Genomic DNA, 25,736 nt, shown 5'->3' on the forward strand with positions numbered 1-25,736 from the left:
CTCTTGGAAATCAGCTCGCAGGGAAGGAAGAGCAGTGAAGGGAATGAAAGCTTCTGGCCTGTCAAAATAGCCTCGTTTCTCTCGAATTCACACAGCTTGTTCCTGGTGGGGAAAAAAAAAAAAAAAAAAACAAACCAAAAAAAACCCCAAAAATAGTTTTGTGGTTTCTTTGCAACAGGGAATTTGAAAAATCCTTTACCGAGGAGGATTTGAGGAGGGAACAGCGGAGAGGGGGCAAAAAGCTGTAGTTGGAGCACATGGATTGGATGATCCCAGGTCATGAATTTTGGTGAAAGAACCTGAATTTCCAGGGATTTCCCACTCTGCCGCTGAGGGCTGTGAGGGGAGCGGGGCTGACGCCAGGAGATCACTGGTTACACCCACAGGAGATCTTTAGCGGGGAAATCGGAGGGCTCTGAAATGCAGCCCTTGGTGTGAGCTCGGCCCTGCGGCTCCGCGCTGTCCTCGGGGGTGGCTGCAGCTGTCCCTGCCCTCTGCACCGCGACAGCAGCAACTGGCACCGCGGCTCCCAGCGCCATCCCATTAACGAACTCACGACGAGCTGGGATTAGTTCTATTAAACTTTGGAAGCAGAGTAGGGGAGATGAAACGTAAGCAAAGGTTGGGAAGGGGAAGGAGGGGCTGTGCCACACGGGTGCCTGCCAGCCCTGGGCCCTTTGGTGCTGAGGGGTGCTCAGGTTATCCACAGGTAACTGCAGGTGATGGATTAGAGAATCCCAGAACAGGATCACAGAATGCCCAGAGTGGGAAGGGACCCACAGGTGTGAGAAATGATCCTCACCTTCAAAAATGTAAAAGGTTTATTAAAACTCTATCAAAATCACAACAGAAGACTGAATAGAGAAAATATCACAGCACCGGGAGCAGAGGATTTCCCCCACCATGTGCTCACCCACACCATGGAGGTTTCCCCTTTTAACCCTTTAACCCTCCCAAGGTTCTGTCCATCGACTCCTCCTTCCCTGCCCAGCGGGGGAGATCAGGGCCTGACACCTTGATTGGGGGTCAGCTGCTGCCATGGGAACGAGTGACCCTCCCAAATGTCCCAAACCCAGGGCACCCCTGATCACAACACAAGGGGATAAAACACAGCTATGAATCTATAAAACTCCTGACACATATACAGGATATTTGCCTTTTAATTGTGAGAGTCAGCCATGGCATCGCTCACCTGTCACACAAGGATCATCCAGTCCAGCCCCTGTACCTGCACTGACCCCCAACAACCCCACCCTGGGCATCCCTGCAGCTCTGGCAGCCTCGGGGCCGTGCCCATTCCCTGGGGAGCCTGGGCAGTGCCAGCACCCTCTGGGGGAAGAACCTTGCCCTGCTCTCCAGCCTGAGCTGCCCTGGCCCAGCTCCAGCCGTGCCCTGGCTGCTGTCCCTGTCCCAGAGCAGAGATGGGAGCTGCCCCTCGGGAGGAGCTGCAGATCCCTGAGCTCTGCCCTCGGTGTGCCCTGCTCCAGCTGCACACACCCTCACACACCTGGTTTCACTCCAGCCAGGGAGGTTCTGCTTTCCTTTCCCAGTCTCTCTGGGATTTTACTGACCCCTCCCTCTCTCCTGCAAGCTGGGCACTTCTGGTCATGAATTCCCTGATCCCATTTGAAGTGAAAATGAAGTTTCTTTTCCTTTCCCCCAATTCTTTGCTGGCAAAATGTCCTGCTTTATCCAGCCTTGCCTATTTCTCCATGATAAGGGATGTCAGCTCTGTATTTACTGCCTTCAAACTGATTTGGGGTCCGCTGGGATGGAAACTGAAGTCACTGCTCACATGTTGCACCTCAGCTCTTCCTCTGCTCCCAGAGCTCTTCCTCTTGGCTTGGATGTGCTGGCACAGCTTAACCCTGCTGGGCTTTCCAGGAATAACCGAGTTTTTTGGATAAGTGGGGACGTGGGGTGTGTGCAAACCCATCAGCCCTCACAAAGGCTGCAGCACAGCCCTGGTTTTTTTGGGAATGCTGTTTTGCCTGCTGGATCTCCAACATCCCACATGAGCTCTCTCCCCTCCTGACAGCTCGGGAAATAAACTCCACGCTAATTTTAGCTCTCCCTCCAAGGTGGATATCTGAGGTTTGGGCACCATCAATGCCTTATTCATGAACCTACAAACACTGTGAAAAGAAAGGGGGGGACGAGGGGCAGCGAAGGTCCCGCCCTGAACGTGTCTGATCCGCCAGCAGCTGCAGCTTTGGCTCGCTGGGAGAACAAGCCGGGGTTGTTTCTTCAGCAGCCAGGAAAGGGCTGTGTGTTTATATTTAGGGCCCTGTCGGTGTGTGCAGTGTGTGCAGGTGGCACATGAAAACCTGCCATGATTTCTTACCCTGTTTTTCCTGGACTGGCCTGAGCTCCCTGGGAGAGCTCTGAAAATTTCCTCGTGGCCGTCTCTGGATTTTGGAGCCTTTGGGTGATGTTTGGTGTTTGACCCTGGGTGGTTTCTCCCGTGCACTTTTTGGACAGAGTTTGCCCAGAACACGTGTTTTTTTAGAGCAGATTGGTGGCTTCTGCCACTTGGAGTCTGTGGGGCGTTGGGATTTGGGATCGTTGGGATTTGGGATCATTGGGATTTCTCACTGGATAAGAGAGCAATGAAAATGAATAGGTGGGGATGAGACCTCTTCCAGCAGGGAGGCGGGTGGAGGTCCAGGATCTGGGTGAGGCAGCTCTGAGCTTCACTTCTGACCTTGAGCTGCTCTGAGCTTCACCTGTGACCTTCACCTCTGCTCTGACCTTCACCTTTCCAGCCCCACAGAGTTCCTCCTGTGGCTGTGGCAGTTGGGGACATGGTTTGGTGGCACTGGGTTGATGGCTGGCCTTGGTCTTGTCCAGCCTTGGTGATCCTGGGATTCCCTGGGCTCTGGCTGAAGGAGGTCCTGTTCACCTCCAGCCTTCCTCTTCCTCCAAAGGGAGAAACGGGGGGACAATGGAGAAAACTCAGAGTTGGGTCCCCAGTCCCACAGCTCTCGGTGTTCCCAAAGCGAGAAATGGGGAAAATGGGGAAAACTCGGATGAGCACCTCATCCCACAGCTGTGGGGATCTCCCCAAAATGAAAAATGGGGGAGCACTTTGAGAGTCCTTAATCCCACAGCACCTGGGCTTTTCCTGAAGGGAGAAATGGGAGAACAGTGGGGAAAACCCTGAAGGGTCCCTGATCCCAGAGCTGTTAGGATGCTCTCAAAGCAAGAAATAGCAGAGCAATGGGAAAAATTCAGAGCTGAGCCCCTAATCCCAGAGCTGTTGGTGTGTTCCCAAAGCAAGAAATGGGGGAGCGGTTCAAAAGGTGAGAATCCCTGAATCTACAGCTGTTAGGATGTTCCCAGAACTTCACTTCATGGCTTCAGGACCTGCCAAACCTAAATCAATCCTCACCTGGAGACATCTGGATTTTGATGGGTTTGGCTTGGCAGGAGCTGGAGAGGACAAAAAGAGGGGTTTTGGGCCTTGGCTGGTGGAGCTGGACTGCAAAATCCTGGTGGGGATTCACAAGGGGCAGCTGGGGCTGACCCAGGAGGGAGCAGCATCTCTGGAGAGGCAGGAATTCCTGGAAAATCAGAATTTCACATGGCCCTGAGGTGGAGCTGGAGAACAAAGATGCTGCAGCTCTCCCCTGATATTCAGGAGGGGAAAGTTGGACTCATCACTCCACATCATTCTTCAATTGAAATTCCACCCTTACAGGGAGGAATTTCAGCCACCCCTCAGGAGCTGCTCACTGAGCTCGCCCTGGCAGTGAGTAATTCCCTTAATTCCTTCTTGCCTGGGTTTGAACAGCCAGGTGTCTGCTGAGGAGGGCAGGAGCCTCCCCTGAAATGGAAAATGCAAACCCCCGCCCTCTGAATTATTGTCATTTTGAAATTAAGGGGCTCTCAGGCAAAGATATGGGAATAGGAATAACAGTTCTGTACTAGGGAAATTAAAAGTACAAATGCAACAGTACAAACAAAGCCCTGCCAGAGTCAGAGCAGGCCCTGGCACGCTGTGGCTCAGGCTGGTGGCAGCAGTGCCATTCCATGGTGGCTCAGCCCTCCTGCAGTGCCAGCTGTGCTTCTGCTGGAGCAGGGATCCTGCACAAGGCTGGAGTTTTCCTCTGCAGCTCCAGGGCTGCTGGAGATGGGCCTGCTCTTGCTCTGGCAATGCAGGGCAGCAGAAAGCTGCTCCTCTGGGAATGCAGGGGGCAAAGGCTGCTGTGCTGCTGCCAGGCTCAGATTGGATCCAGGGAGGAATGCTTGGCTCCTGCCCTGGGCGCAGCATCTCCCCATGGGATGATGGAATTGGATCAGCCCTGCAGGGACACTCAGTGGCCATGAGCAGCAGAGATCTCCTGCAGGGAGGATTGGCTGTGGCAGAGAGAAAGAAAACTGCCCCGTGAGCAGCAGAGAACTGCCCCAGCTCTGACAGAGGGGACAGAACACACAGCCCAGACACATCTTCCAACCTAAACCACATCCATAATCCCTTAAACACACTGGCATGGATTGGGAAAATCCATAGGGAAAACCAACAACAGCCCTTTCTCCACAGCCTGCTCAGGAACACTTTGTGTTTTGGGATATGTTGTTCCTCTCTTGGAATTTTTTCAGGCTGCTCTGCAAAGTGTTTCCAGGTGCACGTGGACGAGGCCATTCTCTGTCTGCCCATGGTTTGGTCAAGGGCTCTAAAATTCTTTGAGAATTTTAGAAAAAAAGAAATTAAAATGTGCAGAGGAGCATCCACAGATGGTCAGGTTTGGAGGAAAAGCTTTCCCTATCTCCATATATTGCTGCGTTACGGAATCACAGGGTGGTTTGTGATTAAAAACCATCTCATTCCAACCTCCCACTGGCTGGAAATCCTTAAAGAACACCAAATTCCAAACCCCGGGGGTTTGATCACCCAGAGAGGTTTGGAAAACCTTAAAAATCATCAAACTCCAAACGCCACGGGTTTGATATTCCAGAGAGGCTTCAAATCCAGGGACTTCAAACCCAGCCCCAGATGGGCAATCAAAGGCTGGGGGAATTTAGGCTCGTGGAGGCCCAGGACTGGCACAGGGATTTGAAACACATTTCAGTATTTGAGTCTTGAAGAGAAGGAGCAGCAGAGCTGTTAAAATTCCCTGTGAGCAGTGGGGCATCCTCAGGAAATTTGAAGCACGTTGTTAAGAGAAATTTCAGGGGGTGGGTTTGCCTCAAGGTGTTAAACCAACACGGGCATCACCCAGGGAAAATGAGGAAAAAATCAGGAAAAGGATGTGATGTCAACGTTAGTAACAGGGGAACACTCATAACATTTTACTTTTTACATTTTACTCAAAAACATTTTACTTTTACCAAGATTTATCTCCGGAACTCGTTGTTGTTTTCAGTTATAATCCAGCCCTGTGCTCCGTTCTGCAGCCACAGAAGCAATTAGAATATTATTTGTTTTATCTCCACACTACTGTTGTTTATAGGAGCGAAAATCAGCTTCTCCCAGCCAAGCAGCCAGGCAGATTTTTAATTTCTTTTTTTTTATTCAAACCCACGTGACCAGTTCTGATTTAATCCTGGAAGATGCTGCAACTTTGAAACTCCAAAGTTTTAACAGCCTCATTTGCCATTTCATGTTGATGCAGATAAACCAAATGGCCTTAATTTTTCCTGGTTGTTTTCTTGTTTCTTCTCTTCTTATTATTATCATCATTATCATTACACCACAGAAGCAAAATTATGGAGCGGAATAAACAGCATTTTCCAGCAGTCAGGTGGGGCAGGTTCATTTCCAGGTTTGTTCTGGGTACAGAAAATAAAAATCCAGGTTCTGCATTGGCAATGTTGAAATCAGGAGGCTCCTGTGGAGCCAGGGATGTGCAGGTGGAGTCAACAGAGAATCTGAAACCTGTGACAAATTCAATCTTCATGGAAGGACCTGGAGGGGCAAGTCCAGGGCAGGGAACGGAGCTGGGAAGGGTCTGGAGCCCCAGGAGAAGCTGAGGGAGCTGGGAAGGGGCTCAGCCTGGAGCAAAGGAGGCTCAGGGGGGCCCTTGTGGCTCTGCACAGCTCCTGCCAGGAGGGGACAGCCGGGGGGTCGGGCTGTGCTCCAGGGAACAGGGACAGGAGCAGAGGGAACGGCCTCAGGCTGGGCCAGGGCAGGCTCAGGGTGGGCACAGCAGGAATTTCCCCATGGAAAGGGAGCTCAGGCCTTGGCAGGGGCTGCCCAGGGAGGCTTGGAGTGCCCATCCCTGCAGGTGTCCCAGGAATTCCCGGATGTGACACTCAGAGCTCTGGGCTGGGGACAAGACCAGGCACAGGTTTGATGATCTTGGAGGCCTCTTCCAACCGAATTCATTCTGTGGTTCTGTGATTCATCAGAGTTGGATCTGTCTCTCATGTTGTGGGATGGGAAATCCTGGAATGATTTGGGTTGGGAGGGACCCTCAATCCCACCCAGTGCCACCCCTGCCATGGCAGGGACACCTCCCCCTGTCCCAGGTGCTCCCAGCCCCAGTGTCCAGCCTGGCCTCGGGCACTGCCAGGGATCCAGGGGCAGCCCCAGCTTGATGAGAAAATTTGGGTGTCACAACTTGGGGGTGAGGCTGAAAGAGACACAAAACCTGTCCTGGGGGGTCCTTTGGGAGGGCAGAGCCCCTGCCTGGGTGTGAACCCTGCTCACATCCTGCTCACACCCTGGGGAAATGTGGCTGGGAGCCTCTGGTGGGACAGTGGCCTCTGGGAGCAGGGACATTTGTCACCTGCTGGCTGGGCTGGACCCACAGCCACAGGGAAGGGTTTGTTTGGACAAACACTGCAGGAAATCAGTTTTTCCCTGGTAAACTCTGCAGGAAGATTGCTGGCATGAGCGGGGAACAACAAATCTTGGCATTTATTGAGATGGATGTGAAGGATTTCTAGAAATCAGTGCAGCATTTCCTTATCTCCAGATATTGATGAGTTACAGAATCACAGGGTGATTTGGGTCAGGGGGACCTTAAAAACCATCTCATTCCAACCTCCCACTGGTAAGAAATCCTTAAAAGTCACCAAATCCTTAAAAATGGCCAAATTCCAAACCCAAGAGGGTTGATAGCCCAGAGGGGCTCCAAATCCAGGGATCTGAAGGTCCCTCTGAAGATCCTCGTGGTGTCCAACCCACCAAAATTCCATCAATCCCATAAAAAGGTGTAAAGGATACATTTGTCTGGTTATTTAATCTGCTCAGAGAGTGTGGGAGCACGTGGCCTCTCTCAGACATGTAAAAACACCCAGCCTGTTAACACAGTGCATAATTAAGCCCTGGAATTCATTGCCAATGAAAATCTCGCCGTGGATTTTAATAACATTTTCAAAAAAAAAGAGACAGCCACGTCTTTTATTAATAAAACGAGACACGGCTGTGTTCTGGGAGAGGGATGAAACAGCCAGGCTGCTTCAGGAACAGCCCTACATGTGCAAGTCGAACCCTGCCTTGCCTGGCAAGGCTGATTTTTTTGTATTTTCCTTTTTGCTGGCGATTCTGCTCTGATTCTCACCTGTTCTGAAGGGCTGTGCCCAGGGAGGTGTTGGCAGAGCCGGGTCCAGGGCAGGGGGGGATTAAGGAGCTGCTGAGATAAACCCCGGCTCAGCTGAGGCACTTCTGGGCCATTTCAGGTCACCGTTTAGCATGAAAAAAACCCCAGAAGGTGTCAATTCCTGCAGCCGCGGGGTGTTTTTGGAGCGGGTTTTGTCTGCAAACAGCCCAGCCTGGGACTGGGGGATGGCTGCGGGGCTGGGGCTGCTCCTGACAGCCCTAAGGACAGCTGGAGGAGGAGCAGGCAATAAAACGGACTGCAGCAACCTCAGAGCATCGCAGTCCCTGCCCTGGGCTGGGGTGAGCCAGGAAATGAACAGGGCAGGGAAATGGGGTGAGCCTGTGGTGGGCAGGCACAGCTTTGCTCCTGGATTCCTTTTCTCTCTCTCTGTGGCACTCGGGAGGTGCCAGGACCTGGCTGTGGCTCCTGTGGTGCCAGCCCATGGTCCCAGAGGCACTGATTCACAGGAAGGTTTGGGTGGATCCTCAATCCCACCCAGTGCCACCCCAGGGACACCTCCCCCTGTCCCAGGTGCTCCCAGCCCCAGTGTCCAGCCTGGCCTTGGGCACTGCCAGGGATCCAGGGGCAGCCCCAGCTGCTCTGGCAATTCCAGCCCAGCCCCTGCCCACCCTGCCAGGGAACAATTCCTCATTGCCAAGATCCCATCCAGCCCTGCCCTCTGGCACTGGGAGCCATTCCCTGTGTGCTGGCCCTGCAGGCCTTGTCCCCAGCCCCTCTGCAGCTCTCCTGGAGCCCCTTCAGGCCCTGCAAGGGCTCTGAGCTCTCCCTGGAGCCTTCTCCTCCCCAGACTGTGCTGCTTCTCCCCGCTGGGTTCTGCCATCCTGGGGCCCTGCCTGGGCTCTCCTGGAATTGTGGAATCACTGAATAGCCCGAGCTGGACACCTGGGAGTGCCTGGCTCTGCCCTCCCACCCACGAGGCCTCTGGGTGAGATTTGCACCTTCACCAGCCGGAGAAAAGAAAATTTTCAATCTCTTTCAAATCTTCTCCTTGGTGCTTTTGCTGCTTACAAAAACCCATGCTCAGAAAGGGAGCAGTGGTAAAGGATTCCTAAAAAAAAAAAACCTGGCTTAGGGGGCTCCAGGTTTCTGGGGTGTTTGAAAGCCACCTGAGAGCACCCGAGGAATGATCTTCATTCTGGGAACGGCAGCAGTCCAGCAAGCCCTTCCCTAATTCCATACTGTGTCCCTCTGTAATTCCACACTCTGTCCTGAGCCTCAGCCCTGGAAATGGGGGAAGAACATCCTGAAAGTTCCCTCTGTGCCCCAGCCTCCTCTCTATGGCTGTGAAACGGAGCCCCTGAGCTGGAGGTGAGGAGGGACAAGAGAGGAACCTCAGGAACGTCACCCTGAGGTTGGAGGTGCACTGGGTGCCAAAACATCATTAATTGCTGCCATACCAGAAATTAAATTCCAGCCTTTGCAGCGCTGATGGGGAGGTCTCTGCAGAGCTCCATTAGCTCAGTTCACCTTCCTCTTCCAAGACAGTTCCAGCACTAATTGAGCAGAATCCAGCCCAGCTTTCCCTCCTGGTAATGTGGGTTCAGAGCTCATAATTGACCTGCTCTGCTGGCAGGGCAGGGAGCTCCAGCAGCCACTGCCTGGCTGCAGCCTGTAATTACAGAGATTTCAGCCTCTGAAGGAAAATTTGAGGAGCTTTCTGTGCTGAGTTGAAAGTGTGAAATAATAATATCTATATATATAAAAGGAAAAAAAAAAATCCAAGCAAGTCTTTGAAACATCTGAGCAGAGTCATGGGAAGAAGCGCAGAACTTCAGGCTGGTGGCACAATCCAGCTTTGTGGGAAGAGATTTTGGGTTGGGATATTCCTGGAGAGGTGACCAAGTGTCTTGGTTTGAACAGCCAGGTGTCTGCTGAGGAAGGCAGGAGCCTCCCCTGAAATGGAAAATGCAAACCCCCTCCCTCTGAATTATTGTCATTTTGACATTAAGGGGCTCTCAGGCAAAGATATGGGAATAGCAATAACAGTTCTGTACTAGGGAAATTAAAAGTACAAATGCAACAGTACAAACAAAGCCCTGCCAGAGTCAGAGCAGGCCCTGGCACGCTGTGGCTCAGGCTGGTGGCAGCAGTGCCATTCCATGGTGGCTCAGCCCTCCTGCAGTGCCAGCTGTGCTTCTGCTGGAGCAGGGATCCTGCACAAGGCTGGAGTTTTCCTCTGCAGCTCCAGGGCTGCTGGAGATGGGCCTGCTCTTGCTCTGGCAATGCAGGGCAGCAGAAAGCTGCTCCTCTGGGAATGCAGGGGGCAAAGGCTGCTGTGCTGCTGCCAGGCTCAGATTGGATCCAGGGAGGAATGCTTGGCTCCTGCCCTGGGCGCAGCATCTCCCCATGGGATGATGGAATTGGATCAGCCCTGCAGGGACACTCAGTGGCCATGAGCAGCAGAGATCTCCTGCAGGGAGGATTGGCTGTGGCAGAGAGAAAGAAAACTGCCCCGTGAGCAGCAGAGAACTGCCCCAGCTCTGACAGGTGGGGATTGAACACACACACACAGCCACTTCTTGTAACCGAGGACACCAAGGAAGGAATTTTTGGGTCATTCTCCTCGAGCTCTTGGCTGCAATGGGTGGGACAGAAGCACCAGAGCAGAATTTCCATCCTAAAATCCCTGTGGGGCACAGACTGGGTTCCAACAGACTGGTGTGGACTGGTGTGGACTGGAGTCCAGGGGATCCTACACTGGAGGCTGTGCCTCATTTTTCTTCACTCACAGTGCTGTGCTTAGGGTTTCCAGAAATCTCCATCCTTGTTTCCTAGGCTGTTGCCACGTTCTGTTTTTCAGGAATCAATCTCCAAATGGCAAATTCAGATTCTTCCAGTAGCTTCAGTGACCCTGAGGGCACACAAATAATTAAAAATCAGAGAAAAATCTCTTCTCATGCTGAGGAAGTTTATTCAGGGTTGTGAGAGCTCCTTTAGGCCCTAACGAGATGCAGGGTTGTGTTTGCAGGATAACCAGAGTGAAAACCTCCATCAGCAGTGGGGCTGGGAGAGCTGGGATCTTCCCTGAGGACTGCTCACTTTCAAATTGTCACAGCTCAGTTTGGAAGGACGTCAGGCAGCTCTTGTCCCAGTCAGCAATGTCCTGTCCAGTGCTCGGGCTGTTTTGGGGGCAGCAGATGGGGCAGATCCACCCCTGGTCCCCTACACGGCTACTTAAGCTTAAACCTAAGCTTAAACTTAAGCTAAACTTCACCTGGAAGCACTCCAGCCGTGCTAAGCTGTTGATCTTGGTTCCTTGGCCGTGCCAGGCAGTTCCTGGCTGCTCAGAGGACCCCAGGTGTCCCAGGCTCTCTATGGCAGCGGTTTTGGGGTCAGGGTGACAGGGACCACTTGAGGAACCACTCTGGCCACTCCGAGCTAAGCTCTGAGGAACCACTCTGGCCACTCCGAGCTAAGCTCTGAGGAACCACTCTGGCCACTCCGAGCTAAGCTCTGCTCTAAATCCTAAAACCAACACCAGCGCTGGGTTTAGGATTTCCTGCCAGTTTAGGGTTTGCTGCAATGCCTTGGCTCAGAGCATGAGGGGATTTTGATACCTCCACTTCAATGTGTTTATTTCAATTTATTTTTGTGCGTGGCCTGAAGCCTCCATCTCCTAAATTTCTAAGTTATCCAGTCATATTTGGAAGGGATTTTTGATGTGTTTCCTTGTCTAAAACATTTGGGATTTTTTTTTTTTGGTGTGGCATTCATTAGTGAATGATGAAGAACCAGAGTTGTGCATATATATTTGTTTTATATATTTATTTATATATATGTATATATAGATATATTTACTTATAAATAATAAAAATAAAACCACAGTGAGGGTGGCCAGGTGACATTCCCAGAGGTGAGGGTGGCCAGGTGACACTTCCAGGGGTGTGAAATAATTCCTCATGCCCTCACATCCTGTTACAAGCACAGGGCTGGGATCCCTCTCAGCTGGGGCTGGGCTCTGTCTCCAGGCACTGACGGAACCAGAGCACACAGCCTCGAGCTGCCCCAAGGGAAATACAGGCTGGAAATCAGGAAAAGAGTGATAAAGTTCTGGAATGTTCTGCCCGGGGAGGTGGTGCAGTCACCATCCCTGGGTGTGTTTAACAAAGCCTGGATGTGGCACTGGGTGCCAGGGTTGAGTTGAGGGGCTGGGGCTGGGTTGGACTCGATGGTCTGCAAGGTCTCTTCCAAGCCAGTGACTCTGGGAATTCTGCAATTCCTCTGGCTCCAGCTGGGAATTCACCCCCTCTCCCTTTGGAGCCAGCAGAGTGAAAAATCCCCGTTCCAGGCCGTGATTCACCTCCTTGAGATGAGGATCTTGCACTGAAGTGAATCCACTCCAGAGCTTCCTGCACAAAAGGAGGCGTGAAGGAATTCTCTTTGGAGGAGCGCGGGTGGGATCGGTTCCAGCCGGGAAGCACGGGACGGGCTCTGGGATATTTTCATTGGGAATAGCTCGGCCTGGGCTGCCAAGAACAGCAGACTGGGAGGAGGTGTGCAGCGCTTGAGCCCCCCAGCCTCTCTTTGCTCTGGATTTCAAAGGATTCCTTTGTGCCATGGGGCAGCTGGGGGGGTTCCAGGCAGTGAGGAGGAATTCCAGGAGGCTCCGAGGGTTCCTGGAGCTTGGAGAGCCAGTGGCAGGTGAGGGATGCGGGCTGGTGCCACGCCCTGCTGTCACACTCTGCTGTCCCTGTGCTGTCACCTCCCCCTTCTCAAATTCCAAATCCTTAAAGCTGGAATTTCTAATCCTTCTGGTTGGAAAAGCCCTCCCTCTGAGACCAAGTCCAACCATCTCCTTCAGGTTGGAACTTCCAGGCTTAAAGGCTGGGAAATCCCTCCAAGGTCAAGTCCAACCATCTCCTTCTGGTTGGAATTTCCAATCTTTAAGGCTGGAAAAGCTCTCCAAGGTCAAGTCCAACCCATCCTCATCCATATTGGAAAAGCTCTCCAAGATCAAGTCCAACCATCTCCTTCAGGCTGGAATTTCCAGGCTTAAAGGCTGGGAAATCCCTCCAAGGTCAAGTCCAACCATTTCCTCCTTCAGGTTGGAATTTCCAGTCCTTGAGATTGGAAAAGCCCTCCAAGGTCAAGTCCAACCCATCCCCAGCACCACCACCATGGTCAATAATTCTATTTTTTCTTAGTTTATTTTAAAGCTTTTCCTGAATTTTGGACTTTGTGCCAAGTATTTCCGAGCCAGCTTAGTTTGCTTAGGCGCAGCTTGCTGCAGGAACTGCTTTTGTCCCAGAATTATCCAGTGCTGCACCCTCCCACCCCGAAATGAACCCCACAGGTTCAGAGAGGCTGTGCTGGGTGCATTTTCTGACACACCAAAGACCTGAAATCCTCGCTTTGTAAATGAAAAAAAACCCAAAACCCATAAATGACTCTACTATAAAATCATGGTTGTTGCCTGAATGATGCATTTCCCCCCCTTTTCTGGCATTTTTGGCCATTTTAGGGTGTTTTGAGGCAGTTTAAGGATGTTTTAAGGCCATTTCAGGGTGTTTTGAGGCAGTTTTAGATTGTTTTCAGGTGGCTTTAGGTTGTTTTGAGGCAGTTTTGGGGTGTTTTGAGCCAGTTTTATGTTGTTTTCAGGTGCTTTTGAGGCAGTTCTAGGGTGTTTTGAGGCAGTTTTGGACTGTTTTTAGGCAGTGTTAGGGTGATTTCAGGTAGTTTTAGGGCATTTTTAAGTCAGTTTCAGGCGGTTTTGAGGGGGCTTTAGGCGGTTTTATGGCAGTTTGAGGGTGTTTTATGGCAGTTTTAGGCTGTTTTTAGTGTTTTTAGGCAGTGTTGGGGTGGTTTTAGGCAGTTTGAGGGTGTTTTTAGTGTTTTTGGGCAGTTGTGAGGTGTTTTTAGGCACTTTGAGTGTGTTTTTAGGCAGTGTTAGAGTGATTTCAGGCAGTTTTAGGGCATTTTAAAGTCAGTTTCAGGCTGTTTTGAGGGGGCTTTAGGTGGTTTTATGGCAGTTTGAGGGCGTTTTGAGGCAGTTTTAGGCTGTTTTAGTGTTTTAGGCAGTTGTGAGGTGTTTTTAGGCAGTTTGAGGGTGTTTTGAGGCAGTTTTAGGCTGTTTTTAGTGTTTTTAAGCAGTTTTGGGGTGGTTTTAGGCAGTTTGAGGGTGTTTTGAGGCAGTTTTAGGGTGATTTCAGGCAGGTTTTGGTTTCCTTTTTGCATATTTTGGGGGATTTGAGGTGGTTTTAGGGGATCCATCAATGTTTTGGCCCTTCAAGAATTAAGAGCCAGAATTCCCAGCCCCATCCAGGCCTTGTGCTCAGCCATCCCACAGCACAGCCCCAGTCAGGCTGAATTTTGGGATGAATCCTGTGATGATTTCTGATGATTTATCCAACGCTTCCCGTGTCATTTGGTATTTCCCTCCTTCCTGGGCCTTGTGCACCATGAAGTGCCCCATTTAAAGGAATCCAGGGCCAAATTCCAGCTGGGAGTCACTCCCTGGGAATGAATGGGCCAATTGTTGGGAAAATTTCCTGTTTATCTGTGTCCACCTGGATGAGATTGGGGGAGTCAGCCCAGTGGTCTGGGTGGCCAGAGGGGAATATTGAAAATATTTAAAAATGTATAAAAATAATAAACTGAGCTGTCAGTGCAGCGATGGAAAAATCCTGGTGTGAGGAGAGGGAAGGGAAAAAGGGGAAGGGAAGGGAAGGGAAGGGAAGGGAAGGGAAGGGAAGGGAAGGGAAGGGAAGGGAAGGGAAGGGAAGGGAAGGGAAGGGAAGGGAAGGGAAGGGAAGGGAAGGGAAGGGAAGGGAAGGGAAGGGAAGGGAAGGGAAGGGAAGGGAAGGGAAGGGAAGGGAAGGGAAGGGAAGGGAAGGGAAGGGAAGGGAGGTGTCTGTGTTCTTTCCCTGGGGCAAACAGGGCTGGCGCAGAGAGAGTCCAAGCTGAGAGCCCTGCAGGTGCTCTCTCCTGCTCCCTGGGATTTCCCAAACTGGATTAGGGCTGGGAAGTTTTATAAACCCACTAATAATAGGATCAGAGACTGCTTAAAGCCCCGTAAGAGCTGACTCCAGCAGTGGAAAAACATCACCTGGGGCCGTTCACCCACAGGTGAATTCCCAGATTTCCAACGGAGCCTGGTCCATGCTGGGCATCCCAGGAGGCAGGCAGGGACCCGGATGAGCCTGCAGGGCTGGGTGACCCTGGCAGGACCTGGGTCACCATGGGCAGGACCTGGCTGACCCTGGGCAGGACCTGGGTGGCCCTGTCCCCTGTCAAGACCTGGATGAACCTGGCCAGGACCTGGTGACCCTGGCAGGGCTGGGTGACCCTGGGCAGGCCTGGGTGACCCTGTCCCCTGTCAGGACCTGGGTGACCATGGGCAGGACCTGGGTGGCCCTGTCCCCTGTCAGGACCTGGGTGACCATGGGCAGGACCTGGGTGAACCTGGCCAGGACCTGGGTGACCCTGTCCCCTGTCAGGCCCTGGGTGACCATGGCCAGGACCTGGGTGGCCCTGTCCCCTGTCAGGACCTGGGTGAACCTGGCCAGGACCTTGGTGATCCTGGCAGGGCTGGGTGACCCTGTCCCCTGTCAGGACCTGGGTGAACCTGGCCAGGACCTGGGTGACCCTGTCCCCTGTCAGGACCTGGGTGAACCTGGCCAGGACCTGGTGACCCTGGCAGGGGTGGGTGACCCTGCCAGGACCTGGGTGACCCTGTCCCCTGGCAGGAGCTGGCAGGGACAGCCCCGAGGCAGGGGGCACAGCCATCCTGGCTCTCCAATCCCGAATTCTGCCGGCTCCATCTCCGAGCTCTCGCCCGCTGGGATTACTCAGACTTGGCTCCAGCCTCGGCTCCCAACATATTGTTTGACAAATGTCAATTCTGAAGGGGTAAAAAAAAAATAAAATTAATTAAATGATTTCTCTGAGACGGAGTTTCAGATTTAACATCGAGCAGATGCTCTGGCTAAAATTAGCATAATGATTCCTCGTGCCTGCCACTTCCCAGGACATGTGTCTTTAATGGGAGCCTTGGAATACGAACCCAACTTTGCAGGGATTTTTGGGATAATTGAAGACTCTCCCTCGTGGTTTTGAGCTGTTTAATGAGCACAGGGACCTTTGGAGTTAAGGAATTTTGCAGATGTGGAAAGCGGTATGCAGAAATCCTGCGCTGTCTGAGGGATGGAGGGTCCTGGGCAGCTAAATGAGCACTGCCCTTAATTAGGGGTATTAATTACTCTTTGTTTGCCTAATTGCTGATGGATGGCTGAAAAGGGGCTTGGGCTTCTCTGGGCCCAGACTATTCCAAATGAGCCCAGCTCAGGAAAGGTGCCGGGAGGGACTTCCAGGAGCAGGGGGAGCTCGGGGGCTGTTGGTGAGCCTGGAACTCCTGAAGGTTCTCATTTCCCGCTCAGAGATTGACAGCTTGGGTTGGAAAAGGTTGTTAAATTTATCTGAAATGTGGTGAATTCACAGGTTTCTGCTGCTCCAGATTTCCCAAAGGGACGGGTGACATGGAAAGAACATTCCCTGTCCCCTCTTCAGTCAGGAGGGGCAATGCTCAGACTTGGGCTGTGGGGCTTTAAAATGAAAAAATCTTCATGGAATGATTTGGGTTGGAAGGACCTGAAATCCCCTCCAGTGCCACCCCAGGGACACCTCCCCCTTGTCCCAGGAGCTCCCAGCCCCAGTGTCCAGCCTGGCCTTGGGCACTGCCAGGGATGCAGGGGCAGCCCCAGCTGCTCTGGCAATTCCAGCCCAGCCCCTGCCCACCCTGCCAGGGAACAATTCCTCATTGCCAAGATCCCATCCAGCCCTGCTCTCCTTCACCTTAAATCCATTCTCTGTGTCCTGTCACTCCAAATCCTCGCGGAAAGGAAAAACAAAAAGTAACAAAATTCATAGCAAAGTGCAAATGTTGTGTTAAAGTGCTTCACACAGGGCCAGACCCGAGCACATCGAAGATTCTGAGGTAAAAAAATGCTGTAGGTTTTTTTAAGATTTCTTTTTCCCCAGGGTCCTTCACCCTGCCGTGACACCCTCAACGCCCTGGGGTTGATCTCTGTGGCTCAACACCCTGAGAGGTGTTTGTTAGGTAATTTTCCCTTAAACAGCACAAATGGCCTTTCAGGGCAATCCACACAAAGGTGTTTGCCTGGTGCTGGTGGCTTCTCCTGGGCAGAAAATTGTGGTTTTGCTTAAATTGGAAAATGAAGGCCCAGGTTCTCTGGAGACTCCTGCTCCTGCTGCAGGGGCAGGAAAACACGGGGTGAAGCTCAGGCCATGCTGACTTTTGTGGAAATCCTTTGTTAGAAACTGTTCAGCCAGGAAAGGGACTATCCTGAGGTGCAGGGGGGTTCAACAACCACATCTCCCTCCTCACCCCGAGCTCAGAGCCTTTTCCTCCCCATCCCTCACCTTAGCCTGGCCCAGGCTGGGCAGAAATTACCCAGTGCCTGAAAAGGCCTCTGTAAACTGTCCCCACCCCTCCTGGTGGGGCTTTTTTTTTGAGTTTTACTCATTTTTCCACCCTTTCTGCTGCGCAGCAGCTCCTTGGAGCGCCCTGCACACTTCCAGCTGCTCCCTGCCCATTCCTCTCCTCCTAAAACCCATTTACAGAGCCTGGAAATGCTGCCAGGACCTGCAGCCTTTCCATCCACACGGCTCAGAGCTGCTCTTGGGGTAACCTGGTGGGAAGGAAGGTTCCCAGCAAAGAGCTGGGAATGCACTGTGGGAACGGGGAAGTTTCCTCTCAGTTCTCCCACGGATTTCCTGTGCAGCCCTCAAGGAGTCACTTCACCTTCCTGGGTCAGAGTCTTCCCACCCGGGGGATGCACAAATCCTGTGGGACTGGGAAGGCTGGGAGAGCTGGGGGTGCTCCCCTGGAGAGGAGAAGGCTCCAGGGAGAGCTCAGAGCCCTGGCAGGGCCTGAAGGGGCTCCAGGAGAGCTGCACAGGGACTGGGGACAAGGCCTGCAGGGACAGCACACAGGGAATGGCTCCCAGTGCCAGAGGGCAGGGCTGGATGGGATCTTGGCAATGAGGAATTGTTCCCTGGCAGGGTGGGCAGGGGCTGGGCTGGAATTGCCAGAGCAGCTGGGGCTGCCCCTGCATCCCTGGCAGTGCCCAAGGCCAGGCTGGACACTGGGGCTGGGAGCACCTGGGACAGGGGGAGGTGTCCCTGGGGGTGGCACTGGATGGGATTTCAGGTCCTTCCAGCCCAAACAGTCCGTGATTCTGTGTCTTCTGTGAATTCCTGGGATTGTGTCTTCCTGGGAGAGGCAGCTGATGGGAGCAGAGGTGCTGCAGCCTCTCCCTGGCTGTACTTCCACAGTTTCACAAGAGCTCCTCCCAGCCCCTTCTCAGCTCATCTCCATCTGCCAAAAAAGGAATAAAAAAAGGAAAGGAATGGCCAGGAGGAGCTGATCTGTGTGCCTGGGCTGCCAAAATCCCAGCATGGGGAGCTGCTGAGGGCACTGGGGGTTCTTACACAACCCCTGATGTGTCACTGGCTTCGGGACACGGAGTGAAGGAGGGATTTCTTTGATGGCTGCTCCTGCTTCTGAGTTGGGCTCCTTGTGGTTCTCTCCATGCTCTGGAGCTGTATTTCATTGATTCCATGACCATCCGAATATGTGAGTCCAGTTTGATGAAGATTCTGGGTATCTTGTCCTTCCCAGTCCCTTCTATTCCAAGGCTTCCTGCTCAGTCCAGGTTTTGTGGCCTCCAAGTGACAAACCTTGGGCTGCTCCTGGCCCATCCTGGAGTCATTAAGGTTGGAAAACATCTCCAAAATGATCAAATTCAAGCACTAACCCAGCACTGCCAGGCCCACCGCTAACCCTGTCCCCAAGTGCCACATCCACACGTTTCCTGAGCACTTCCAGGTGACCCCACGCTGCCCTGGGCAGGGCATTCCAATGCTTCAGCCTTCTTTCAGGAAATCAGTTTTCCCTGACTATTACCGCATGTCCGGGGTCACCATATATTACCGTGGGTCTTCAGGGCAGTCAGGACTTGGTGAAGGAGAGATCCTGACTCCATTTCAGAAGGCTGGTTTATTATATTGTGATATATATTGCATTAAAAAGACCACACTATAACTGTACTACAAAGAACAGAGAGAGAGATTCATCAGAAGGTGAGACAGGAATGGAAAGGAATGAATGACAAAGATCTGTGACTCCAGAGAGTCCCAGAGCTGCTGCCTCCTGGATTGGCCACCAAGCAGAAACATCCCACACTGAGCAATGGAGGAAGCACCTGCTGCATCCCACAGCAGCAGATCACAAATTGGTTACACTTGAAGCTGAGGCCCTTCGGCTTCTCAGGAGAAGAAAATCCCAGCAAAGGGATTTTCACAAAATATCACAACCACACCTGACATTCAACTTAAACCTCTCCTGGTGCAGCCTGGGGCTGGTTGCTCCTGTCTCAGCAGAGCTGGGCAGTGCAGAGCTCCAGCTGTGACCTGATCCCAGCTCCAGGGCCGAGCAGCTCCCATGGGGAACTCCCTGGAGGAGGAAACAGCGACAATTACGGTGTTTATAAGAGAGGTGTGGGAGGCTGAGAGACCTCGAGGGCCCTGTGGGGGATCCAGAGTGTGCCTGCAGCCCTGGGATTGCTTAAAGACCTTGAGCACCTGCACTTGGTGACACCACAGTGACACCCTGGTGACTCAGGCTCCAGCCTGGCCTTGGGCACTGCCAGGGATGCAGGGGCAGCCCCAGCTGCTCTGGCAATTCCAGCCCAGCCCCTGCCCACCCTGCCAGGGAACAATTCCTCATTGCCAAGATCCCATCCAGCCCTGCCCTCTGGCACTGGGAGCCATTCCCTGGCTCCTGTCCCTCCATCCTTGTCCCCAGCCCCTCTGCAGCTCTCTGTGGGCCCACTCCAGACACCAAAAATCCAAGGAAAAAGGCGATAACTATCCGAGCATAAAGCGATAAATATCAACCCCTTCCCCCCAAACTCCAAATACAGAAATAATCCAAACCAACCAACCAGGGACAGGGAGGAGCAGCAGGGGAGCAAAATGAAACAGATAAAACCTCTTTATCCCAGGCTCTGATTCGCCTTTCTGGCCAGAAGGAGAACAGCTGAGACTGGGTGTGAAACGGGGCTGCTGAGGAAACAACGTGCTTGTAGGAAATGGGGCATGGGGCATTTCCTTGGGATTAGCACCAAGAGCAGATCGGGGGACACTTTGGGGGGTGTTGGCTCTGGGCATGGTTGGAGGTGAGCCAGGCTGGTGTTTTGGTAGATTTATTCATTCTCCTGCAAAGCAACATTGCAGAGCAAAGGGACAGCTCTGGGGGTGTCCACCCCATAAAGCACATCCTGTGAGTTCCTCTTTTGCTGTCATTCTTTCCATCAGAGACTTCCCACCATCTTTTTTTGACTTATCTCTGACTTTATCAAGCTGGAGTTAGATGGGAACGGAGCCAGTGGGCTGGGGGTGATGTTTTCTTTTTCTCTTTTCAAACATTTGTGGTGTAGCAGTGCAGGGAGCTGGGATGTGCCAGCTCTGGGGGGCAGCTGCTTTCACCAGGGAATATTTGAGCAGGTACAGCCCAGAGAGCAGCAGGCAGTTATCAAACACCTCCTCAGGGGCTGAGCAAAACAATCCTGCCTGGAGCTTGCGTTTTCCCCAGGTCCAGCAGGACTTCACTGACCACAGACAGCGGAACAGAAGCGTTGTGCTGAGTAAGCAGATGTCATTTAAATGTAAACACAGCCTGGGCTGCAGGGCTGTGCTTCTGCTTTCTCCTAAAAAAACCCAGGCTGCCTCTTCCCAGCTGCCTGGAGCACCCAGGGGTGTCTGGCTCTGTCCTCAGAGCTCAGCTTGGCCTGCCCAGAGCTGGGATCCTGTGTGGGAATTGCCAGGGAATCCCTTTCTCTCCCCTTTTTATCCCAAGGGCTTTGGCTTCCCTTTGTTTGGGCGTGATCACAGAATCACAGACTATTTAGGCTGGAAGGACCTGAAATCCCCTCCAGTGGGACACCTCCCCCTGTCCCAGGTGCTCCCAGCCCCAGTGTCCAGCCTGGCCTTGGGCACTGCCAGGGATCCAGGGGCAGCCCCAGCTGCTCTGGCAATTCCAGCCCAGCCCCTGCCCACCCTGCCAGGGAACAATTCCTCATTGCCAAGATCCCATCCAGCCCTGCCCTCTGGCACTGGGAGCCATTCCCTGTGTGCTGGCCCTGCAGGCCTTGTCCCCAGCCCCTCTCTTGTGGGCCCATTCCAGATGCCAAAAATCCAAGCAAAAAAAGTGATAAGTATCTGAGCATAAAGTGATAAATATCAAAACCCCCCAAACTCCAAACACAGAAATAATCCAAACCAATCAACCGATTAAAAAAAAATTAAAAATTCAAATCAAGGCCTGGGATGTGTTGTTGGGATCCATCAGGCACGGGGCTGGTGGTGGGCAGCTCCGTGCATAGGGCGTGAGGAACTCGGAGTTCCCTGCGCTGGAAACCCTGGCGGGACCGGGTTGTCCCGGCTGTCCCTGGCTGTCCCCACTGTCCTGGCTGTCCCCACTGTCCCTGCTGTCACTGACTGTCCCTGCTGTTCCCGTTTTCCCCAGAGTCACCACTGTCCTCAGTGTCACCACTGTCCTCAGTGTCCCCACTGTCCTCAGTGTCCCCACTGTCCCCGCCGTCCCTGGCTGTCCCCAGTGTCCGGGCTGTCCCCAGTGTCTCCGCTGTCCCCGCTGTCCCTCCCGCAGCCGCGGGGATGCTCCGGGAGAGGTTCCCGGTGCCCCCGGGCGGGGCTGCCCCGCTGCCACTGCCGCATCCCGAGGGAAGGGCTCCGGCTGCGGGAGGGGAGCGGAGGGGAGCGGAGGGGCTCCCTCGCCATGCGCTGCCGGGGCGGCAGCGCCGGGAGCCGGGGCAGATGGGGAGGGACGAGGAGGAGGAGGATGTGGGGGAGGAAGGCGGCGGGAGGAATGGAGAAGGAAGGGAAGGGGGAGGGAGGCGGCGGGCGAGCCGCGCTCAGCGCCGGGCCCGCAGCGCTGCCTCGGCCGCCGGGACCCCCCGGCTCCCCCCGGGCCCTGCAGGCAAGGAGGGGTGGGAATCACGGCTCGGGCGATGGGACGGGCTGTGGAGAGCGGGGAGGCAGCTCGGAGCCGCTCCCCTGTTCGGCTCGCCCAGCTCGGCCCCGGGCGGGGCAGCGGCCGGAGCATCCCCGGGGATGGAGGATTCCCGGGGCTCGAGGGTCCGCTGCTGGAGGACCCCCAGAACTGGAGGATCCCCGGGGCTGCAGGATCGCCGGAGCTGGAATATCCCCAGGACTGGAGGATCCCCAGGGCTGGATATTGCCCAGGACGGGAGGATTCCGTGCCCAGAGGATCCCGTGGCCAGAGGATCCCTGGGTCCAGAGGATCCCCGTGGCCAGAGGATCCCTGTTTCCAGAGGATCCCCGTTTCCAGAGGATCCTGTGGCCAGAGGATCCCGGGTCCGGAGGATTTCTGTGTCCAGAGGATCCCCGGTCCAGAGGATCCCTGTGGCTAGAGGATCCTGTTTCCAGAGGATCCCGTGTCCATAGGATCCCCGTTTCCAGAGGATCCCGCGGCCGCGCGCGGAGCCCCGGCCGCCGCTTGACAACAGGAAACAATGTGGAGTGAATGGAAAAAGGGGGAGGCGCTGCCCGAGCGACTTCCCTTGACATCACTGCCCAAATAAGGAGCTTTAAACCAACCTTTTCTATTGCAGCGCGGCAGAAGATCCCCCTGGAGCCGCGGGGTCCAGCCTGGCGCCGGCAGAGCCATGGGAGAGCCGCGGCTGCCGCGCGGGGGGCGAGTGCAGGTAACGCCGAGCGCGTCCCCCGGGCCCGGCGCGGCCGTGCGCGGGTGCGTGCCCGAGAGCGCGGCTCTGCCATCGCTGCCAGCCGTGCCCAGCGCCGGCGGGGCACGGCGGGGCTGAGGCGTCACCGGTGGCACAAGGGCACCCGCCGGTGAGCTCACCGCAGCGGGTAACCAGGAGCTGGGTGTCGGTGATTTTAGTTTTTGGGTTTTTTTTCCCCTCCTGGGCACAGCGCGTCGTTGGACACCCCGAGGAGGCTGTGGCTCTTGATCGGCCGCCAGCACCTCCGGGGGCTGCGCTGGCACCGCCACAAGCTCGGGCTCTTAATTGGCGGCCGGCCCTAATGAGGAGCCGGGCGCTGGGGCTGAGCTGAGCGCCGGGCTGAGCTGTCTGCCCGTCTGGGACGGATTTCCTCCTTATCACTCGCACAGGAAAGCGAGCGGGGAGCCGAGGGGTTGTTCTGGGGCCACACGTGATGCGACAGGAGCTGTGCCAGCGAAACCCCTGCGGAGCTCCTGCCAAGCGGGATGTTGGATGTCCCCAAGCCAGGGGCTGGACCTGCTGTCCCTGGGCTTGACCCGCGGGGAGTTTTATCCCTTTTAAGCGTTCCTTGATTAGCACCTGCTCATCAGCAGAAAATGAGGCAGCTTTAAAAATGCATTAAGGCTGAGTAAATGAGTGCTAACGAGTTAAGCTCCTTAATTCTCCTCGATGGAAATTAATAACGCCTTTGATGCGCCCAGAGGTGCGATCGGTGCCTCCCGGGCTGAGCTGCTCTATGCAAATGCGGGCATTGTTATTCCGGAAAAAGGCGTTGTGCGTGGTTTGCTTTTCCCCCCTCCTCGTTCCTGAGCTCCCCGGCCCTGCTGAGAGGGTCTGGCACTTTTAGCCGGTTCCAGGCTGGCTCGTGGAAGCGGCTGGGGCAGCTGACACGGTGATTTATGGTGTGAGCAATACAATCCAAGCCCCGCTCCGCTGCCCGGGGATCACCTGCAGCTCCCAGGCTTTGAGTTTCCCCGGCGCTGAAGGATTGTTCCTGTCAGGGCACGGAGCCAGGTTTTACCTTGGCTGTCTGGCCGCGCTGCTGGCCCCTCTGCCCCGACTCCCACCTCTCCCGGGTTATTTGGCGTCAGTGCCCCTCCAGGAAGGTGGCTGTGCTCGTGGGGACTCGTGTTTTTCTCACAATCCCGGTGCTTCGGGGACTTGTCCTGTGGATTCTTGTGGGAAAATGTTCCCGATGGCAGCAGGGCGCGTTTCCTCAGCCAGAGCAGGTGGGGTCGGTGGGATGCTGCGATTCTCACTCGGCTCTCGGGTGTCAAAAGGCTCCAAAATGTCACATTGTCCTCCTCACTCCCTTCTGCCGTGCCCTTCTTAGCTGCAGGGGTGCTGGAAATAGGATTTCTTTCATCCCCTCAGGGGAGGGTGCAGAGACCCTGGGGCGGGACAGGGGGGTTGAGCTGGGCCGTTCCGAGCTGCTCCCCAGGAATTCTGCCCCCAGGGTTTGCCCTGGGGCTGGTGAAGGTTTCTCCGCAGTCCTTGCTACGGAAGGAAAACCCAGAATCTGTAGAGGGCCTGTGTGAACTGTGCATCAGAGAAAAAAAACTTGCAGGAGTTACTGGGTGATTAATTAATGAGTGTGTTGGCAGCAAACTGCTGCAGCGGGGCCGGGGCTGTGTCCTCTGGGGCACAAGTGCGGTGCAGCCTCCCAGAAACCTTCTGAGGAGCCTGGGGAAGCTCCTGCAGCCCGAAGGAAGGGGGTTCACTCCCCGTGAGTGACCATTTTCATCCTCATCCACCACGGGCGCTTCTCCCTTCCCTGTGCTGGCCCTCCTCCATTCCGGGAGCGCTGTGCAGCTCCTTCCCCGCGCTTTGAGCTCGGGAACAAGGCACCCTCAGAAGGTTTCCGTGCCCCCCGCGCTGCCCAGAGGCTGCCCAGGTGCGGGAGAGGGGCAGAGCAGGGGCAGCGCCGCTCGGGTTTTGCTGGCCGGGCAGAGGCGCGCTCCTGGAGGGGGGGGGGGGGCAGCGAACTCCCAAATGTTTGGAGTTCTCTCTTGGAAAACACGGCTCAGGAGAATGGCTCAGTGTTCGGGGCAGCGTGATCGGATGTGGGGAACCACTCCGGGGAGCCGCGGGTGAGTCCCGGCAGCGGCGCTCCCGAAAATAACATTTCTCCTGAAGCGAACAACAGAAGCGCTGTTGAGAAACCTCCCCCGGGCTGCGGGGCCGGGGCAGCGCTGCCCTGGGAGCTTTCCCGGGAAGCCGGGGGAGCAGGGCAGCGTGTCCTGGAGGGAAATCACCGCGGCCATGCCGGGCATTGGGTGGCAGCCCGGTGATGAGGGGCTCCTGGGAACTCCCCGCGCGTCACTGGCACGGCCCCAGGGCCGCGTCCAGCTGCTCCTGCCTCAGCAAAGCTCATTTTCCTCCGCCTTCCTGCGGCCCCCCCGCTCGCCCGGGCTCCTGCTGCCTGCAGCTCTGCTGTCAGAACTCCTGGCCGCACGTGTTGAGCGCCGAAAGTGCCTCAGCAGCCTCTAGAGCGCCTCAAAGCCTGGGGTTTCTTGGCAAGGGGAGGGTCAAACGGAGGGAAAAAGGAAAATTACCCTCTGGGAAGGAGAGCGATTTATTTCAAATATACATTCGGCACCATTCATTGTCCGTGCCTTTAGAAAGGCTGCTTGTTAGGGGGTTTTATGGCTCTGCTGGGATCTGCGGGGCTGCTTGGGATGCAGGGAAATGTTTATTCTGTTTTCCAGCCCGCCTGTTCCATTTGCTGAGCTCTCCCTTCCCACCTCTGGCTCGTTAATCCGGGGCCGTTCCTCGCTGAGCTGAGACCACCTTGCAAGAGGACGGAGGTTATTTGTGCTCCCGCTGTGCCCTGGCTGGAATTCCAGAAATTGGGCTTTCCCAGGGCACTCCGCTGCGATCCCGCTGCCTGCAATCGGGGCGGGAATCCCAAATAAAGGAGATTTTCATCCTGCCCGGCTCTAATTACGAGACTGCAGAAGGTGAAGCTCCTAACGAGCATCAAAGGGCGCTTTGTGTGTCCGTGCCGAGGGGGCTGGGGGGGCTCAGGCACTCAGAAAACATTTGGGGAGAGTGGATGTGGCCATAAATCACCTTCGGTCTCCACGCTGCCTCATTTTCTCTGCAAAGCCCCGAGCCAAGCCCGGCCTCTCCTCCCTGGGAAGCCCAGGCTGTCAGAAGCCCCCGCAGTGCTGGTTTTTGTGCATTTCCCCCTTTGAGGAGCTTTGAGAGGAGGAGAGCAGGGCCTGCAGGTGCAGCAGGTGAGGAATGAGCCCCGCAGAGCCGGGAGGGATGGGCACAGCCATCCCCGGGTGTTTACAGAGGAAACCCGAGCAGCCTCTTCCCGCAGAGGAACAGGAACCAACCCATTCGAGACCTCGGTGGT

The 25,736-nt window shown here is 54.6% G+C and overlaps 1 protein-coding gene across 1 annotated transcript in view; it reads left to right on the forward strand.

Annotated features, from left to right (window-relative positions):
• The window catches only part of HIVEP3 (HIVEP zinc finger 3), a 232,106-nt gene that overhangs the window by 94,594 nt on the left and 111,776 nt on the right, over positions 1-25,736 (forward strand). Inside the window, 1 exon segment of the mRNA XM_038160693.1 lies at positions 22,241-22,333. The gene's annotated coding sequence lies outside the window, so the exon portion shown is untranslated.

This window comes from Motacilla alba, chromosome 23, assembly GCF_015832195.1.
Source record: "Motacilla alba alba isolate MOTALB_02 chromosome 23, Motacilla_alba_V1.0_pri, whole genome shotgun sequence".
Classification (NCBI taxonomy): Eukaryota; Metazoa; Chordata; class Aves; order Passeriformes; family Motacillidae; genus Motacilla; species Motacilla alba.